This window comes from Arvicola amphibius, chromosome 2 (assembly GCF_903992535.2).
Source record: "Arvicola amphibius chromosome 2, mArvAmp1.2, whole genome shotgun sequence".
NCBI lineage: Eukaryota > Metazoa > Chordata > Mammalia > Rodentia > Cricetidae > Arvicola > Arvicola amphibius.
In genome coordinates, this window is record NC_052048.2 from 76,311,554 (window position 1) to 76,329,039 (window position 17,486).

At 41.5% G+C, this 17,486-nt stretch overlaps 1 long non-coding RNA gene across 1 annotated transcript; it reads left to right on the forward strand.

Moving 5' to 3' along the window:
* Positions 1-1,672: 1,672 nt before the first annotated feature.
* Positions 1,673-15,965, forward strand: LOC119806313. Its single transcript, XR_005284193.1, has 4 exons — positions 1,673-1,787; positions 1,866-1,961; positions 11,954-12,071; positions 15,850-15,965. It is a non-coding gene; the product is annotated as an uncharacterized LOC119806313 (long non-coding RNA).
* Positions 15,966-17,486: the final 1,521 nt, after the last annotated feature.

Below are 17,486 nucleotides of genomic sequence, written 5' to 3' on the forward strand. Positions count from 1 at the left end.
CTGAAAATCCCCTGTGTTCCAAGTCCAGAAGCACTAATGTGGTACCAGAAGTGGAAGAATCTACCCACTGAAGGATTTTCTTTTCTTTATTTTTTTTTTTCAAAAGTAAGAATGGACCTTTGTCTCTAATAAATGAGGTAACTTAAGAACCTCTCCTAATTTTGATAATGTAATCCTCAAAACTTAAGTTTCCTTAAAAGCCCTCAAAGTTCTAACAGAGAAGAAACTTTCTGATCCTCTAGGATGGGGATAAGAAAGGTAGATTTTATCATCATGCCATTAAACTGCAGTCAGCGCTCCTTAAGGGTGGGTTCCGTTCAGGAACTCAACATGGAAACAGTTTGAGGAAAGCGTCTGTACTGAACAGGTGCAGACATTTCTCCCCACCACCACGCCCTAAACAATATGGTCTAACAACATACTATCTACATTGCACTCGTATTCTTGAGAGTTGTGTAAAAAATGCAAGAGGATTGTGAGCTCATAAGCAAATGTTATGGCGTTTTATCTAAGGGACTCGAGCATCACAGGTTTGAGTGTCCCGGGGAGTCCTGAAGTCATCCATGTCCCATGGATGCTGTGGGACCTGTTGACTTAGGTTCATGTCCTCTGGTTTGTGTTGAGGTGTTCTCCGCTTCTCCTGGAAATGGTGTTAAAGAGGCCATGGGATGGCTCAGCTGTTAAGAGCGTGTTCTGCTCTTGCAAAGCACTGGAGTTCAGTTCCCAGCACCCATGCCAGGCAGTCCCCGGCCACCTGCAGCTCCAGCTCCAGTGTATCCGAAACCTTCTTCTGTCTTCTGTGGACACTTGCACTCTTGGGCAAGAAGGGGCATGCTTGTGTGCTTGCATGAACACACACACACCTTTAAAAATGAGATAAATCTTTAAAAAGGAGAAATGGCTACTGAAGTCTCTCCCTTGGTTGGGCTCGGTGGCACAGGAAATGACCCTGTGGTGTTTGTTTATGTCTAAGAAAATGTGTGTCACGTGCCACAGAGGCAGGTTAGAGAGCTAAAGGGCAAAAGCTGCCTTCCTTTCAATCCTTGGAGCAAGGTCACTGCAGCTGCACACAGCTATAGCTAGGGACCTGACCTACGCCCTGAAGGTGGTTGGAGGAGGTGGGCTCCCCTTCTGTTCAGCAATGTTTTTGTTGATTGTATCTCCTGGGACCCCTGCAGTCAGGAGCTGAGTTGTGACATGAAGTAGGAATCATCCACAAGCGAGCAGAATGACAAGGGGTAACTGACTGACATTTAAGTTGCATAATTTACTTTTTCATCTCCGGGTATATCTTCAAATTCAAATCAAATATGGAAATGAAATTGAATGAGAATATTTAAAATCTGGCTGTTAAATTCTCCAAAGAGTATCAGTATATTCAAATCAACAATCAGAAAAACCTTGGCTATATTTTCATTTCTAGAATTTTATGCATATAACAGGCTTTGCTAGTGCAAACTCCTAAAGTTTCCTTCCATAGTGAAGACCATTACCTTCTTCTCGTTTTCAAATCAATAAGAAAAGAGGAGCACAGTTCCAACTGTGAATAGTGTCCAGCTATTCACCTGCAGTCGGGTGAGACTTAGGGAGACTTTGGAAGGCAGTGTGCTCTGCATGTGACTGCATTATAAAACCTCAGGGGTGTGAACCCTCAGGGTCAGAAGGCAGACTGCCTGAGGAAGGTTCCCAGTGACCTGCCCGCCCTCATTCTTGGACCTGTCCAATTCTCTCACGGGCACTGTGGCCTGGACTTAGTGACTGGCTTCTAACAGCTGGCATCCCAGCAGGTGAGTCACTTCTGAGATGAGGCTATAAAAACAGGCTGTTGTCTGTCTGGCTCACACCTTCCTGTTTGCTCATCCCAGGGGAAGCCAGCTGCCTCTCTCAAGTGCCCACAGAGAAGACTGTGTGATGCAGAACAAAGGGTGGCCTCTGGAGGAGTTGAGGCAGAGCTCAGCCCTGTGAGTGACCTCAGCCACACTCTTCCCCAGTTGATTGGCAGTCGGTGAGCAGTGATTGATTACAGCCTGTGAATAAGTGTGCCATCTAAGTGTTCCCAGATTCCTAGCCCACAGAAATGGAGACTGTGTTTGGTAAAGCATCAAACTGTGTAATAACTTTGGAATGACTTAGTAAGACAAATTATTTACACCATCAGGCTGGTAAAAATGACACTATCTGGGGGAAGTGGCACAGCCTTGTTGGAGGAAGTATGTCCCTGGGGGCAGGCTTTGAGAGTTTATAGTTTTGCCCCACTTCTAGTTCCTGGTTCTCGGCTTCATACTTGCTATTAAAGATATAAACTGTCAGCTTCCTGCTCTGGCTGCCCTGCCTGCGCTCACCTCCCTGGCATGATGAACAGTGGACTCTAACCCTCTGGAGCCATGAGCCAAAATAAACTCTCTCTTCCTTAAGCTGCCTTTGGCTGTGGTGTTTTTATCACAGCAACGGCAAAGTAACTGGTGCACTGCTCTGGTGACAGATGGGAGGATCTGTCTTGAGTTTGAGGACAACAACCAAAGCCATGAACTTAAATAAATACTCTAGCACAAAGTATCCTGTTAGTTATTTGATAGGAAAATGGGGGGGGGGGCGGCATAAAAAAGGAGGATGAAGAAATTAAAAAGGAACAATTAAATCAGACAGTACTAAAAACACAGGTAAGAGTCTGTCAGCCCAGTGGTTAGGGACATAGAGTGGTTGCTCTCTCTTCTTATACTAACTCTCAAAAGCTGTACACACATTGAGGGCTGAAGAGATGTCTCAGCAGTTCAGAGCCCATGCTTCTTTTACAGAGGACCTGAGCTCAGTTCCCAGTACCCATGTCAGGTGATTATTCACAATCACTTGTGACTCCAACTCCAGGGGATCTGATGTCCTCTTCTGGCTTTTGGAGACACTTACATGCATGTGCATGTACCCCTCTCTCCCAACACACACACACACACAATTTAAAACAAAAATAAATCTAAAAACTGGTTTGAAACTTTTGTATATTTTCATGCATCTTTTTAATTAAAAAAATATTTTGTGAAGTGTGTGCATGTGGGGGGTCGTAGGCCAACCTGAGGGACCCAATTCTTTCTTTCTACCTTGTGGGTCCAGGGACTGAGAGCGATCACCAGACTCTGAAACAGGGCCCACTGAGCCATCTTGCCAGTCCTGTTTTCACGCATTTTAAAGAAATCACTCAAAGAGGCCCATGTTGTCAGTGCAAATGCTTGTGCATGTGCAGTGCACGAAGGCTCTCCCGCCTGTGTGGAGGGGCTAGAAGCCAGTGCTGAGTCTCTTTCCTCGGTTGCTCTTTGCCTTTGCTGATTTATTTATTTAAAATGTATTTATTTTGTATTTTATATGTAAAAGTGTTTGGCCTGCCTGTATGTACGTATGTGTGTCCTGTGCATGCCAGTGAAAGTCAGAAGAGGGAACAGATCTTCTGAAGCTGAAGTTATGGATGGTTGTGAACCACCCTGTGGGACCTGGGAATTGAACCCAGGCCCCTTTGTAGAGAAACAAGAACTCTTAACCACTCGGTCCCCCTCTTTTAGAGATAAGATTTTTTAGTGAACCTGAAGATTTGGATATCTGCCTTCAGAGCTGGAGTTATAGGAATGAACTATCATCCCCAGCTTTTTACCTGGATTCTGGGGGTGTAGACTTAGGTTTTGTGCTTATTAGACTTTTCCCAATGAAACCATCTTCTTGCCCATGATTTTAATCTCTACATCCTTATTAATATTTTTTTTTCTTCCTTCCTTCCTTCCTTCCTTCCTTCCTTCCTTCCTTCCTTCCTTTCTTTTCTTTCTTTTCTTTTCTTTTTTGTTGTTTGTTTGAGACAGGGTTTCTCTTTATTGCCCTTGCTGTCCTGGAACTCACTCTGTAGATCAGTCTGGCCTCTAACTCACAGAGATCTGCCTGCCTCTGCCTCTGAGTGCTGGGATTAAAGGTGTACACCACCAACACAGACTCCTTACTAATTTTCTATCTAGTTGTTCTATAAATTATGGATTTATAAATGTATTTGCTTTTTCCTCCCAGTTTTGTTAGTTGTCTTGTTTCATGGGTTTTGTCTAGTACTTACCTACTTTGAATTGCTGTGCTTCTCAGTGAATTGATCTTTTCCTAATACAAAGCTCACCTGTGTCTCTAATACTTTTCTTGATTCTGAAGTTTCTTCCTGTAGTATTAACACAGAGGTTGTTGTTTTCTTTTGATTAATGTTTGCATGATATATCCTTTTATATTCAATACGTCCTTATCATATTTACAGTGAGCACACTGTAGACCCTCATGTAGTTGGTGTGATTTTAAAATCACTTTGACAATTTAATCCTCTCATTGTAGTATTTATAATGTCCATTTATATTTAATGTAATTATGTGCAGCTTAAGAATACCATTTTATGTTTTGTTTTCTGTGTTCTACTTTTTGTCATTTAGTTTCTTTTTTGTACCATCTTTATGGGTTACTTATGAAACTGTAACCAGGATCTATTTCTAGAACCTTTAGGTCATCCAAATAGCAACTTTGTATCCGTTAACAATAACCCTCCCTTTCTCCTTCAGCCATGTTTATCAAAGTATCTTTTGTGTTTTTGCTGTTGTTTTTTGTATTTTGTCTAGATCACATTATGTAATCTATCATGGTCCGATGATGTCATCAATTTACCTAGTCAAGATAAACATAGAAACCTCACTTTTCTAATTTAGTTGTTTTTCTTGTTTCTACAATCAAACACCTGACAAGAAGCACCTTAAAAGAGAAAGAGTTTGGGGCCGGAAAAAACGGCTCAGCGGTTAAGAGCACTTACGGCTTTCTCAGCGGACTGGAGTTTGGTTGCCAGCATCCACACTGGGTGGCTCACAGTTGCCTGTAACTCCGGTGGCAGGAGAATCTGACACTCTCTTTTGGCCCCTGCCTCCCCCGGCACCATACACACGTGTGTAATCAAGTTGGCAATCAAAATTAGCTACTAATGTGAATCATCATTCTCTCAGTTTACAACATAACTGTTTTGACCATTTCTTTTACATAACTTAGAATAGTATCAGTATTTTTAAAAATAATTAACAATTTAGAAACTTAAACAAACCCAGAAAAAGTTTTTCTTTCATTCATATATCCCAGGCTGGCATTGAAATCTGTATGTAGCCAAGGACAGCCTTGAACTTCCAGTCCTTCTACCTCCATTGTGCCCAGTTTAGAGAGTGCTGGGGACTGAGTCCAGGGCTTTGAGCACCTTAGGCAAGTGGTCTACCAGCCAAGCCACGCCCCTAGCTGTATAATGCGGTTTTTCTTAGCCGTGCTTTTCTTCCTAACGTCCACAGTTCTTCTTTTCTCATTTCCTTCCTCTTAGGGCTGTTCTTTAGCCACTTTCTGGATAGGGTTTCTGGGGATGAATTCTCTTAGCTGAGATGTCTTGATTTACCTTTCATCCCTGAAAGAAATTTTATCTGGACATAAGATTCTAGGTTGAGATTATTTTCCCTTAATACTTTTTAAAAAATGTTCTGTAGGTCGAACATGGTAATAATACACATCTGTGATTCTGATGGTCTGGAGGCTGTGGCAGGAGGACGGAGACCTTGTCTGGGAGAAAAAAGAAAAAATATATACCACTTCCTTCTAGCCCCACAGACCCAGGCTCATGCACACACACACACTCACATACACACACACACACACACACACACACACACACACACAAAAGGAAAACCTGCTGTCGCTCATGGTGGCGTTTCCTATAGGTAACATCTACTTCTGCTCTTTTCCAATATTTTTTTCTTAATTTTTATCATTCAGAAATGACTGTGTGTCTTGGCACGGATTTCTTTGTGCTTGTCTTGTTTGATTCAGCTTCTTGAATTTGTAGGTTCATGTCTTTTTCCAAACAGGGAGAAATGTTAGTCCATTTTTTTTTTAATACTTCAAGCATGTCATGGATCTCTAGGACTGCTTTTGCTCTGTTCAGATTGAGTGTGTTCTGCAGATCTATCCCTAGAGTCACCGGGTCTAGCCTCTGGGGTTTTCACTCTATTGCTGAGTCTCTACAGCACGTTTTGAATTGAATTTTCTGTGTTTTCGCATTCTTCTATCTGCATTTTGTTCATTTCTGTTTCTTTGCTGCAGTTTAATATCTTATGACACTTGTTATGTATGTATGCATTGTGTGTGTATGAGAGAGTGCACTATGCATATGGAGGGCAAAGAATGACTCTCAGAAGTTAATTCTCTCACTCCATCATGTGGGGCCCAGGAACTGAAGTCAGGCTATCAGGCTAGTGGCAAGGGCCTTACCTGCTAAATCAGCCCATCAGCCTTCTGATGGATTTTAAAATTTTGATTCAGAAGAATTTTCAAATTATTGCTGAAGCCTTTTATGATACCTATTTTAATATCACTTTTAGGTAATTCAACACCATTTCCTCTCACAACTTAATGTGTGTTGATTTGTTTTTTTCATACATTATTTTCCTGGTTCTTGGATGATTTTTCTTAAGTATCCTGAACATTCTAGGTAGTTTCTTGTGAGATTTTTGTTTCCTCCTACTACCTCTGCTGCTCCCTTCCCCTCTCCTCTCTTTCCCCTCCTTTTTATTTTTAACAAGCAGTACCCCCCCCACACAACTTTGGTAACACCCACACTGGAGGGCGCACACACCACATGGTGGTGTTGAAGTTCAGCTTCACCCTTATTACGCTGACAAATGCCCAGCCAAATGGAGTACCAACTCCTACTCTCATCGTCTCTGACGGGTGTGTGTGTGTGTGAGCTTCAACAGCTGACTCTGCCTGTTAGAACTCCTGAGCACTTCCTGATTCTATTGGACAGAGGTCAACTCAGAAGACAGCTCTGAAGAGACCACCCAGTAGGGAGTTAGATAGAGCCCTGCCTCCCACTGCTGCGTGTGAAGGGCCAGGAGGCACTACACATCCTCTTGTGCCACCAGCGTCTGTTTAGAGCCCAAGAAGAGACCGCTGGTCTTGCTTTCCGCTATTGGGCCACATTTCTCCATTCTTTGGTGAGGGAACAAAGGCTATACTTTTTGCCAGCACGTGAGTTCGAGGCCAACCTGGTTTACAAGAGTTAGTTTCTGAACAGGCTCCAAAGCTACAGAGAAAACCCTGCCTCGAAAAACAAAACAAAACAAAACAACAACAAAATAGTTTAGCAACTGGATCCTCTGCAGTATGAATAGTTCACATCAGCAGTTCACACCCCAGGCCCCGCTCCACACAGATGCACAGTGAGAGCTGATGGCTGATACAGAGACTCACAGGATTGGAGAAGAAATGAACAAACACAAACCCTTGTATGGGGCTAGGCAGAGAGGCACCCACGTGTAGTTCTGGCACTTGGGGGACATGGTGACACCTGCCTGTAGTCCCGGCACCTGGAGGAGGAGTGGACATGTGGAAGGAGGTGAATCAGGAATTCTAGGCCAGCCTGGGATACATGAGACCCTGTCTTACACAAAACAAAACCAAAAAAGGACAAAATACTGCCTTTGAGGGAAACAGGTTTTGACAGGAAAAGCATAAAGTATAATTAAGGAATTGCTGGGACTACATGGGCACATCTGAGAGTTAACAACTCCAAGAGGAGCCCAGTCATGCAGGATCCCCACCCCCTCCTGAATCTTACTTCCAGCAGCTTTACCAGGTTCTCCTGGTACCTGTACCTGAAAAGTCCCTTGGGGAGTCTAGAAGGAAATGTTTTACCACAGCTATATTGAAATATGCCAGATCACCCGGAAACAATGAAAAAAAATCTTGAAAAAATGTAGAGAAGAAAACATCTCACTCAAGAGCAAAGAAAAAAAAACTGCAACCAACTGAGAAACTAGGCAAGCAGCAAAACAGCGGGATGGAGAGTGTAAAGCATTGACTTAGAAATCCCTACTCTGTGAGAGGATCCTTCGAAACTGAGGAGGCAGACTATTCAAGTAGCCAGTGCATAATGTGCTAGCCTCACATGCACAAAGCTCTGGGTTCAAATCCAGTGCGACAAAAACTAGGTGTGGGGGCATATGCTTGTAATACCAGCACTCAGGAGGTAGAAGCAGGTAAACCAGAAGTTAAAGGTTATCCTCAACTATTTAGTAAGTTTGGGGTCCAGAATGGGATACATAAAACCCTGTCTCAAAACAAAACACAAAGCAAAACAAAGAGTGAAGGGAGCAGGAGAATCAAGAGTTCAAAGTCAGCCTCAGTTATATGAAGTTCCAGGCTAGCCTGAACTACTTGTAACCTTATTTTTTAAAAAAAAATGTAGAGAAATAAAGACTCTTAAAAAAAAAGACATCAATAGTTATTCCTCATAAATGCTGTAAAAAGTCTTCAGAAAGCAAGGATGGAATGGATCAGAAATTCAGATGAAAGCAGAAAGAGTAGTTTGTGAAATAGGTAGAAATGAGCTAAAAATCTTACTTTTCTTACTGTTCTTTAAAATAATTATTTTATTTATGTATGTTTGTATTCCATACATCCCATGTGTATGTGGGTGCAGAGATCGGAAGAGAGTGTACCATTCCAAAGAGCTGGAGTTACATACAGGCAATTGTGAGCTGCCTGACCTGGGTGCTGGGCACTGAATTCAGGCCTTTGGGAAATGCCACAAGTGCTCCTAACTGCAGACATTCTCTCCAGCCCTCGTATTGCTCTTAACTGACCTAATAGTCAAGATTTTGCTGAAAACTATAACAACAGCAGTCGTCAGTGTTTTAAATATAAATTTCAGCAACGAAAAGGGAAGGGTTAGGACAATTGCGTTGTTCTAAAGTACTCACCCTACTACCGAAGTGCTACAACGATGTTTGAAAGTGAATACAGATTGGCTGTAAGGTCTATCAAAAACACTAGGGCAGTTGGTGTTAAGAAAGGAGAGCATGTGTAGTCATTAGGAGAAACATCACCATGTCCTGTGGGTGTGATGCCGTACAAAGCATTTACACAGGGAGGAAGAGGAAGAGAGATTACTAACTAAGTAGAATAGGGATTTGGAGGGATGATGTTTGTTCTAACTAAGGCTTAGTTTGCTTATCATTCTTGCCTAAGGTTCAAAACTGGAGCTGTAATTGTAAAATTCAGCCCTGTGCTCTTTTGACAGGACCATAGAACTTAGGATAAATTATCTTCTATTTACTGGAGAACACATGCTTCACAAATAATCATACAAACATTGGCTTTCTTGAGATAGTCACTTATCTGAAAGATATGAACTCAAATTCCAGCTTTATTGTTTTATCATCTGTGTAATCTCTCTCTCTCTCTGTGTGTGTGTGTGTGTGTGTGTGTTTATGTCTGAATACATGGATGTGCAGGTTCATATGCACTTATGAATGTATATAGGGAAAAGTTGACATTGGTTGTATTCCTCAATTATACTCTATAGTTTGAAACAGGGTCTCTCAAAAAACCTGGAGATCACCAATTGGGTTAGACTAGCTGACCAATGAACTCCAGGAATCTGTCTATGTCCATCTACTGCTTGGGCTACATATGCATTTGACTACCCCACACTTTCCTTTTGAAAAAAAATTTATACAAAATCTTGTGATCATGTTTTCCTCTTACCCAATTACTTCAAGATCCTCCCCTGATCTCTATCCATTTATGTTCTTTTTCTCTCTTTCAAAAAAAAAAAGAAATAAAAAAAGAAAGAAAGGAACAAACAAAAACTCTATTGGAAAAAAATTGCTTTCCCTTTGCCTGTAGCTATCCATTGCAGATAGCTCCTTAGTTAGGGGTAGGACGCTGGGTCCTCATCTCGGTGTAGGGACCCCAATATGGTTTGCATCTTCTCTGTCCCACTGGTCCCCCTGCACTGGTTTCTCTCTGCCTGCTTGTTCCTGAAGCCACTTATGAAATAAGCACTCTGAGGCTTAATATCAGTTACATCTGTTTGGCCAGTGTCTTAGGCTTTTTACTGACTAGCTCTAACTATACATTAAAATACCTTAAACAAGAGTAGAAATATAGACAGTATAACAAAATTGACTTTAATATTTGTACAATAAACCAAAATCCATACCAATGTATTCATTTCCAATGTATTTATTTCCTTTTTCTTTAGGAAGAGATTGATGGTGACCATTAACCATTTATAACCACCCCCCTTAAATGAAAACAAGTATTTATAAACACTCTTTGGGAATTTGGGCATAGTTCTCTAGACTTCCTGTGGACTGGGGGCACTGTCAATCTCATGGAGATCCTGGGAAAACCCAGAACATTGGCCAGATCCTGGCTGTAGTAGTCTGTAAGGCTGCATCATCTCAGCTGCTCTGGATTTGGGATCACCTGGGCCATTGCTTCAGGGGGTCTTGTTTGATCTGATAAAACCATATTAGCCTGGAAGGAATCCACAGATTCCCATCCTCTGTAGAAAAAAAAAGCAGAACCTCTTTTCCAAAGTAACATATCCTTAGACTCAAATTTTGAACTCAAGATAACTTTAAAATACTTATATTAGTTTATCTTAGCAGGCCCCAAAATCATCTCTCTGCAGTCAAAAAATTCTAAGAAAACACAATAATATACATAATCCAGACTCTCTGGGCATTTTCCATCATTATGTGGCTTTTTATACTCAATTACTTTTTAGTATTTATTTTACTATCTTTATTCTTTTAATCTATGACTGTCTGTACTCTTTCTTCTCTGTCTCCTAAGCCCACAACATTTTTTTTAAACACACTGTGACTCATTTAGAGGTTTCCTTTCCTTTACTGTGTATCTGTAATCCCTTGCTGACCAGGAGATTTTTTTTTTATGCTAGGCAGGTGTGGCTAAGACTAAAGCTGTGACTTTTTCCATTGACTCTGCCCAGTCCAACATGGTGGAGCCATGTTCACTGCTAACTCTGTGAGTCATGCTCAGCATTCCAGCTCCAGGGACTCAGAGGGTCCACGTTGTCATTAAGCAACTTGTGGCACATTGTTCACAAGTCCCATTTAAGTGCTCTGTAGCAGGACCTCCCAAAAGAGTCAGAGCCATTTGTGCCACTAGCATAAACCAGGAGGCCATCTCTTAAAGGAGCTGTGTCTCTGATTGCTGCCAGCAAACAGAGCCTATCTGAAAAAAATGTGGCTACCAAGTAGCTACAATTGATTTCTGGTTCTGTGGGTCTAGAAGTTTTCTTAGGCTTTATGTGGATGTCCATTGTTAAACGTTGCGTGCCATTTGTGGCTGGAAGTTTTCTCTGTCCCACTGTGGTCCCCATGCACTGGTTTCTCTCTGCCTGCTTGTTCCTGAAGTCGCTTATGAAATAACCACTCTGAGACTTAATATCAGTTACAATTGTTAGGCCCATGTCTTACTTAGGCTTTTTACTAGCTAGCTCTAACTATAAATTAGCCCATTTCTATAGTTTATATTTTACCATGAGGCTTGCGGCTTGTTACCTCACATCTTGCTTATTGGATGGCCTATATGGCATCTCCTTGACTCCACGAACTGTCTTTCCATATCCTTGTTTAAACCTCCCACCAAGTTTTATGTAGAAGCCAGCCATAATAAGCTAAATATGAAGAGATCACCCAAAGGAAATTCTTTACTTCCAACCATTATCACCTGCCAGAGTAGGACTCAGCCATCTATAAGTTTAATGGAGGCCTGAGTCTCAGTAGTTTACCCTGAAGCAATACCTGATTGCAGAAGGACCATAAACTAAGATTACCTGAGCACCACCCAAAAACAGACCATCTAAATGCCTAACTTTCAGCTGTAGTTAGGATCACCTGCCAGCACACACTCACCAGGACACCCCTAGACAAATGTCAGCCAACCAGGGGTCCTGAACCTCAGAAATCCCTCACCCCCACCTTTACTACTGTAAAATCCCAATCCTAGCTGAGCTCGGGGCTCTCCATTTATTCCAATATGTTGGACATGTGGAGAGACTGAGTTTGCAAACTTGCATAAAATAAATGCTCTTTTCTTTTACATACAGGACTCGGTCTCCATGTTGGCTTTTAGGGACTTTGTGGATTTGGGCATAACATTTGGGAGCTCGTCCGGGATCCCCTAATCCCACTGGGACTACCACCCGTAGAGTCTTCAACCAGCTGGTAAGTTTTCTGTGTTTTGTTTCATGTCTCAGGTCTGTGTCTCATGTCTCGTGTCAGCAGGTCCAGGAACTGTAAGAGCCTGTAGACAATCTAGGCAGACACGAAAAGATCACAGTCAGGGTGCCTGGAGGAGACGTCCCCAGGACCCTTCTGCAGAGGGTGGTTCCCTCTGGAGGGACAGGCGGGTAGCCGTCTCAGTTCTGTGGAGAGACACACAGCTAGCGGTCTCAGTTCTGTGGAGAGACACATGGGTAGCAGGTAGCAGTCTCATTTTGGCAGAGAGACACGCAGGATGCACATCTCGGTTTGGTAGTAGCCGGGAGCGTCACACCCACAAAACAGCTTGAGGCTGTCGTCTTTAGTTTTGGCACCATTGTCCTGTTCATTGTCCTGTGTGTCTGTGTGTTGTTGTTTTGTCCTGACTTAGGCTGACACTGATGGTAGGGGACAGACTCAAATCATGACTTCTTTGACTTTGATATTGTGATCACTTACAGGACTTTAGAGATGGGGTATAAGCATAGGGGTATATTTTCCTAAAAGGGATAAGACAAATAACCTCTACCTTAAACATTTCATGAGAAGGAGTCAGCCTTGGCCCCAAGCACGAGGCTGCAGGGCAGCATGCATGTGTGGATGGGTGGCTGGGCTATGCAGCCTTATTGTTGCCACATAGCAAGGCTGCCAGCCACAGTTGTAGGGGACAGATGTACCCCAATAAGATTTCAAACACTGAATAGAAAATTTGGGGTTAATTGCTATGGCTTGGAGAGGTTAACAATCTTCTTCCCCCTCCCCATGCTACATACCACCCTGCCCCTCCCATGCTGGTGGATGAGTTCCCTCCACCTGCCCTGGGGGCTGCATGCCTCAAACTTCTGGACAAACCTGACTAAGGTTTGGCTCCTTGGGTCAAGGACTCTGGCTATAGGAGTTGCTGTAATGGCCATGTTGTGACACTATAGCCAGACTTCCCTCCACCAGAGCTGCTCTCATCCTTCAGATCCAATGTGTTATAAATATCTGTCATCGTTTATAGGGGCTGGTTACAAATTATTAATGGTTAATGTATGGGAAAAAAACTACTGTTGGTCTCAAATGTTTCACGCCGGTATAGGATTTTATGTGATGTAAATTTAAAGGTTTTTTTTTGTTATGGTATATGCATGTTTCTGTTCTTGTTTAAAATAGTATAGCCATACAATATATCATACACCACTGAGGGAAACCACAAGAAAGACTTTGGTAACTATGTTTGCTGTGGTTTCTCATACATACAAATACTAAATATGCTTGTTTTGTTGAAAAGTTTGTCTACGTAAGTTTTCTTGCAAACATGGAGCTGAGACAAAAATGGTCTGACTAATTTTGCTGTCTCTGCCACCCATCACTACTGTGGCCACATTTACGGGCCTGACTTTAGAAATTTATCACTGAGCTCTGATTACTAAATTTGGGTTAACAGAAATTCAGGTTAATTTTTGGTATAGATAATGTTAAAACTGCTATATGCTGTTTTTTTTTTTTAAATTGAAAATCTGGCTCTAGAATTGGATTACGGCTCTTCCTTTGTTAGACCATGTTGTATTTACTTAAAATCTATGCATGGGTAATTTTAAAGAAACCATAAGGCATAATTCCATTTTAAATTTTGGATTGCCATTTTGCTAGAGTTTAAAAAAAATGGATTCCACATGATTTCACTGCCATCTTGATTAAAGGTGACCATGTGGAGTGGACCTAACAAATCTTTAAGATAGTTTGGGTTGGGATAGATTTTTGCATGATAACTCATGTTTATGATTTAAAGTATTAAAGCTGCACCTCAATGTTTTTATACTCAAATGTACCTTGCCCTGACAGATAGACTTTGTTAAGAGTCACCCAGGTGATAATGGTTATAAAGACATAAAGGGATCATAGAAAACAGCTGAGGATTACAAATGTATGACAGGACTAGAGTCCCAAAGAATGTGCAGCTGCAACAATGGATCTTAACAGTTTTAGAAATGCCAGTGCCAGGTGATAGTCACCAGCAGTACCAGCTACAGTGAAAAGGAGCAGGCTGAGATCTAAAAGACAGGCTATGTATATGCTGTTGAGGGTGGGACCAAAGAAATATTTTATTTTTGATATTCTTGACATTGCAGGAAGACATTTAAGAGATTTTATTCTTTTAGAAAAAGTTTAAATAAATGTATAAGGCTATGAGACATCTGTGCTATAAAATGTTTTATATTGTTAATATTTGAACTTAAAATAAAAGACTAAAAATTAGGGTCAGAGCCATAAGCACCAAAAGCTAACCAGAAATGGAAATGTTCATTTCTTGTGATGCAGAAGACAATGACCTAGGCAGTTTGATAGAGGGCTTGGAACAGTGTCCAAGCCTATGAATCTCAACCTTTTGGAGGTTGTTCAGGGGTAGTCTGGGCCCACCTGCATGTCAGATGTTTGCATTGAGATTCACAACATAGGCAAAACTGCAGTTGTAAAATAACAACGGGAAAAATTCTGTAATGGGAGGATCACTGTAACATGAAAACTGTATTAAAGTGTAAAAGCATTAAAAAACATTAACTAATGGTTTAAAAATATATTTCCTTGTTTAAGGTCTATTCAGGCTTAAAAATGTATGTTTACCCTCCTTATCTTTGTTAACTTTGTTGGGTTTAAGCTATTTGGATAAATTGAGTCATAAATTTTTGTATTGATACTAAGAGGTTTTGGACCTCCTCTTCTGGGGAAAGAATGTTGTTTCTATGTCAATCACTCTGGGTAATTAGAGATTCAATGGCCTTGTTAATGATGGAGAATGGAACACTCACACGGAAGCTGGATGAAAACTTGTTCAGCTGGTCTCCCTGGTTAGCAACCTTGCTTCCAGCTCTAACCGGCCCCTAATGATCTTGCTTCTTCTTATCAACAGACTTGATGGCTTTTGTTCGAGAAAGGATCAATACTGTTTGACTAATGGTACTGAGGTTCCAGTATCACCCCCTTGAGCCCCAGGACAGACAGGACCCATGATTGAGTCCTGTCATCAGTACTTGTAAATAGGGAAAAATTTAGGGCCCAGGGCAGCTTTCCCAGAACAACTTGGTACACACCTGCCAAGATGGGTTCTATAGATCAGCAGGAAGATAGACCTGAGTCTCAGTTTGCCCTAGGGCAATGCTAGCTCTAGACTCCCTCCTGTTCCCATTTTACTCTGGGGCCTGTTCCTTGCCTTTGCAGGAGACAGCATTAACAGCAAGATATAAACTTGTTCTGTGTTTACCCTCGGAATGACTAATTCAGTTTCTTTATTAGCTTTAATTCGAAATCAGTACAGAGTGTGGAGTTTTAGTCTTGTGAAAGCTGCTAACTTATTATAGACTGTTAAAAAATACAAGTTAGTCAGTCATATTTAAAGTACTGATATAATTAGTTCCAGGAATAAGCCTTGTTTAGTTCCCTGTATATGTTTTCAAAGTCAAATTTAAAACAAATAATGAGAAAGTTTGTTTAATCAGACATACCTAGACAGCCCTCATACTTCAGAGATCTGCAGAATATGGCATTTAAAATAATGATCAAAAAGTTTATCAGACTAGACAGAGACTCTGAGATCCTAGCAGTAACCTAAGGATTATGACGATGCTGACCACTGGGCAAGATGCCCCAGTGTAACACCTGCTGCCAGGACCCAGTCTAGACTGTGGACCTTGGAGAACTGATTGCTCCATTTTTGCCTAGACAAAATAAGGTCAGTCTTTTCCATGTCTCTTTTCCACAGAAAAAGAAAAAATTCACCTATGGGCCTGGCTGAGACAGTAAGACTGCTGCTCTGGATATTTCTGCCTCCAATACTGTGGAGACCTGGGTATGACTAACTGTATACGAACTCTGGTCCCTGTCATTTTTAATAGATTTGAAAACTATTTGGTCTGTACTCAGATATACTTTATTTATCCTTCTTAGATCTTTGATAGTATTAATGACTAGGGCAGTTATAATGTCAGTTTAAGAGCAAAAGGTATCCAGATTCTTCCACAAAGCCAACTTCTTAGCTCATTCTAAAGCTACCATACATGGTTCTCTGGACGGCAGAAAAACATACATGCTTCTAAACAAAATCTGTAGTTTTTGCTAGGACTCAAAGGTATGAGTCTATTCTTTCTGTTTACATTTTACTCGCTAAGCCATTGGCCAAAACAGCTTTATTCATCAACCAATAAAAGCAATATCTATATACAGAAGGGCATCCCACATCAGAATCTGTGCAGGTATTGTGTATGCTTCTGCAGTCTCTGAGTTAGTTTGTGCACCAGTCTTACTGTGTCTGAAGACACTGTTTCCTTGGAGTCATCTACCTCCTCTGGCTCTCACAATCTTTCCACCTCCTCGTCCTTGTAGATCCCTGAGCCTTGAGGGAAGGGGTTTGATGAAAGCATACCTTCTAGGATGGAATGCTCTCTACCACGGTCTGCACATTGTCCAGTTGTGGGCTTCTATGTTAATTATCTACTGCAAGAGGCTTCTTTAATATAGGATGAGTGAGGCACTGATCTATGTCAGTAGGAGTCATTTTAATGTTATTTTTCTTTAGCAGAATAGCAGCAGTTAATTTCCCTTAGACCTATGACCTAGCTGGTCTCTGGTTCTTGCCCATTTTAGCAGTATCAGGTATGGCTTTCATTTCATGGAGTACACCTTAAACCCAAGCAGAAAGTAGTTGGTGGCTTCTATAACATTTGTTACATTGCACAAGTATGGTTCACAAGCTGGTCACTGCTGTAATTTGCAGGGTTTGTAGCTGGGTGCTACTGATGATTACATTTCTCCTCAGGTAACTTGCAGAGTACCTTCCAGTACCATGACCACTAGTCAGTAGGATGGAGCTTCTAGCAGGGCACCCGCTGAACTCCTCCATGTTCAAGGACATAAGTTAAGTATTATCTTCAGCAATAGGACCTTACTGCCGGTTGTAGGAAGTAACCGATAGATTTGGCAATAGCCTGTGAATTTTGGCGGTTTCCAGAGTGTCTCTTTCACCAACAGCTCAACAAGATAAAACTTTTTCCTAGCACTACAGGTTTTACTTGGTGGTTTAAGATGTCCACCTGGGACATTGTCTACCCTATTATTTAGTGACTTCATTTAGATTCCTTTCATATATGTATACATTTTAGGAAGCTTCTACAATAGTAGGTTTCAATTTGCTTTTCAAATGGTCTTTACTGTTAGTTGTCCCTACCCATAGTCTCCCTTTTCTCCTATCCCCCTTCCTATTCTAGTTTCTCTTTTGTCTCTCCATAATGTATTTTACTACTCCTTCCTTGGGAGAGTCTCTCTGGCCCCTTACTAAGTACCTAACCTCTGTGGTTATTTGGATTGTCGCACACAAATCATAAGCTTAAAAGCTAACAACCG